This window comes from Botryllus schlosseri, chromosome 15 (genome assembly GCF_051294905.1).
Source record: "Botryllus schlosseri isolate E-star chromosome 15, Bs_hap1, whole genome shotgun sequence".
Classification (NCBI taxonomy): domain Eukaryota; kingdom Metazoa; phylum Chordata; class Ascidiacea; order Stolidobranchia; family Styelidae; genus Botryllus; species Botryllus schlosseri.
In genome coordinates this window covers 17,469,372-17,473,071 of record NC_137250.1, presented here as the reverse complement: position 1 = coordinate 17,473,071, position 3,700 = coordinate 17,469,372, and the positions used below count along the sequence as shown (strand labels likewise).

The window sequence follows — 3,700 nt, the reverse complement described above, 5'->3', positions numbered from 1 at the left end:
GGTCCTCGCATTTAAGAATATCGTCAAGACGAACCTACGATCTCGTATAACTGACGAAATTCGACGAATTTGCGCTACCATGACGTCACGATTTTTCAATTGTGACGTAGTAGTTGATTAAAATGTATGGCTCTTTGGAAGTTGCAATGGAAAATATGGGGTCAATATGGCTCTTCGTACAAAAAAGGTTCCCGACCACTGGTATAGCAGTTCTCCCTTATGATCTCTCGGATTTAAAACGAGAAGAATAGATACAATTTATGTACAGTTACATGGACGACAGCAAACTCGGTGGATATTGATCAGCATTCGGTTACAGCAACATAATTGCACGGATTTCACGGTACGGAAGATTTCATATCTTTGCGTAGCATCTTATGAGGTCGTTCATGCCGTTCATGTATTTGAATCCGTCGGACAAGAGAGCAAAGCAATCGCACGTTTGCTGGAAAATAACAGAATATATATAACATCATTTGACTCTGCTGATATTTTCTGTGAGCGATAACCGATCATATCGCATGTGATCGGGAAACTAACTGCTTAATTACGTGGTGCGTGCATTGGTTTCCGTGGCCATCGAGAGTATTAAGTAGCAATGTGCACGGATAATATTGAAATCTATAAAATATAGGTATTGTCCATAAAGGTTGGAAGAGGTTTCGATAATACAGTTGTCAAAGTAAATATACATTATTCCGGAAATGCGAGACAACGAGGGTTGCATTTAAAACAAATCATCTTTTAACGCACTAGTGATAGGGCGGCCAACCCGGGGCCCGCGGGCCAGATGTGGCTCACGAGAAGGCATTGAGTGGCCTGCGAGGCAATACTCGAAATTAGGTATAATATCGAAAAATAAATTACCTAGGTACTTAATGATGAACTTGCAAGACCAACCGAAAATTTGGCATTGGGACCCAACAATGCTGTCTGGCGAAACGAGAGAGTCGCTCAAGAGAAAAAGATCTGACAGCATTGTTGCGTCCTAATGCCAATCTCCAGAACAATGAAAAATTTGAGGCTGATTGTGGGGGTTCCAGGGCCGCGAGCGGAATAGAATTTATATTTCCGTAATCAGTAGAGAGTCAGCTTTCGAATGATACCCGTTTTACCAAATTTAATGCTCGGCAAGCCGGTCAAAAATGACCGTCAAATTGCCTGCAGCCAAATGGAAATTGTGACGTGATACAATTTCACTGAGCCGTGAGATTTGCTTGTGTCGACACCATATATGTCACTATGGTCTAACTATATTCGCAATTATGAGAGAACGTGCCGTCCAACATGCGACATCGCGCCATCACTCGCAAAAAGATCGTCGGCATGAAACCTTTGCGCAAAGTCACAGACGCACGTTCACTGAAATCTTCGATATTGATATGTGCAAGCGCCAATTATTCATGTCATGGCCAAATGAGCCCAGCGGTATACAGAGGCGACCCACAACATATGCAGCTAACATTCTTATTGACCGAATTCATTCATTACCATTGAAAACATTTCTCGCTTCGCGCGGCTAGGACATGTACCCGGAGCTTTCATTACATAGTTGTTATCGATACCCTACACTAGTGTAACTTTGGTTAATCCAGTATCACCATCACCATGTAAATAGATTCCATGATCTAAATATGAATATTTATTATAGCATTTTTTGGGGGAAGGGGGCATGTCATTTTCACCTCTCTCCCGACGTCATTGGTAATATTGAAATTGAACATGAAATTTGTGACATTTCATCAGCTTTTTAAATACGACGCCCTGTTAATGTCAGTGAATCTCTACTATATATTGTCACATTTGTACAGTTTCGCGAAAGCAATGCACGTAATTCTCCTTAACACACTTCTGATGTACCTGTGCTCTCAGAAACCTTATCATTATGACTAATTCTGAATAAACATTGTGCTTGATTCTAGAAATTCGTACATGTGGCAAAAGTATCCTAACTGTTAATAGAAAACTTAGATATACAATTGAATAGGACATTCATATCGAAATGAACCCGAATATTTTCGGCTGACACTGGTCAGGGGTAATCGTTAGAAACTAGTGGAGAATTGGAAAGAACATTGTATATCAACAATCGCATCACAAAATATGACGTCACCAGCATGAAATTTCGAATGAGAGAGCGTTCACTGTACTATTTTCAGGTGGTTCGTGGTACACAAACTCCTTTTGTAGACAGAGTTTTGGTTGGTGTATTTTGATCAAAGTCGACTCCAAGGCACACAAATGGAAGTGTGAACGGCCCCTCCCAACGACGCGAAATCTGTCGTATCGATAATTATTCGCACAAACCGAATTATCTAACAGATGTTTGCCGATGGCAGAATTAATGGCCTTTGATCGGTCAGCATCAAGCTTGAGCGGATGAGTTAAGGGTGAGCTCTTCACCGAGCGTGATGCACATGTTCTGATAAATCTGGGGACATCCTGGTTTATGCGTTCCTGCAGACGCTTTGACGTTCTTCCCACGTAGCCACAATCACAGTGGCACTTATATTCATACATTACTTTGTCGAGGTGCAGGGAGCACGTCTTAGCGTGTTGAAGGGAGCAGTTCTGTAGTCGTAAAAATCACATTGGTTTTGACTGTGTCGTAACACTTACTGACCGCAGAAATCAACTGTTTTCCAAAGCGGGTGGAAATGGGACCAATCCAAGGTAGATGGATATAAACATCTTTGGTTGTCCGTTCGCTGGGCTCTGTTGACTTTTCTGCGTTGAATTGCGTTAATTTCCTCTCTATGCCGCGGTTTATGACGTGTTCAGGGTAACCGTTATCAAGTAAGATTGTGCGGATGTTGTCAAGTTCTAAACTCAGTTAGTTACCCGAACACATCATTAACGCTCTATGCGCGAAGGTGCTTATGAGGTTGATTCTTCTGCGTCGAGAACTAGATGAATTCCAACGAAGAAGGTATTGGCCTGTGAATGTCGGTTTCCTGAGACAGACGTTTCAAATTTGTTGGTATTGTGCTTTTCGACTAAAACGTCCAAAAATGGTAGTGAGGTATTGCGTTCTTTTTCAACTGTGAATTGCAAGGCCGGGTGAAGCGAGTTTAGGCGAATGAGAAGACAAAGTTCAAAAGACAAGCAATTGTTGCTTATTGCAGCACAGTCTGCAGTGTATGAGCGCCTCCTAGTGTTATTTTGGAGGATTGTATGTGGTATACACATGCCTACAAGCGAACTGTAGACGAAATATTATAATTTTGACCTATTCTGATATGTGGGTGATATGGTTATGGCTGTAAAAACATTCTGGCTGGTTTACAATCAGGAGGTTTACTTGTGCTAGGCATTAAGCGCATTATTCATGTACCACTTCAATTTGCATTTTAAACGAAACCCTAGACATAACAATATTACAGAAATCCCACCAATAAAAGGATTGGATCTAACTATATATGGGCGATATATTTAATTTTCAGTCGTCATGTGAATATCAACATCGACTGCTGGTCTAATTAGTTTGGTTCCTCTCAGTTGGGCCGTTTTGTAAGGACTGCGGGTCCAAGCATCTGCATACCTATACTCACCGATTCCATCAGTTTGCATATTCCACTTGTTTCAAGATCATTCAACACGGTGTTGGCGACATCCATATCCTCATCAGTAACCTGCTCGTCATGCTCGTTGAAATCTGTCGTGTTGAAGACAAATGTCCCTCGTGATTTCAAGATCCGAA

At 41.5% G+C, this 3,700-nt stretch overlaps 1 long non-coding RNA gene across 1 annotated transcript; it reads right to left on the bottom strand.

The window, feature by feature from the left end:
• Positions 1-252: 252 nt before the first annotated feature.
• Positions 253-3,700, bottom strand: LOC145457136 (uncharacterized). The gene is made up of 2 exons (XR_013920791.1): positions 3,552-3,700; positions 253-445 (listed from the first exon to the last, which is right to left on the bottom strand). It is a non-coding gene; the product is annotated as an uncharacterized LOC145457136 (long non-coding RNA).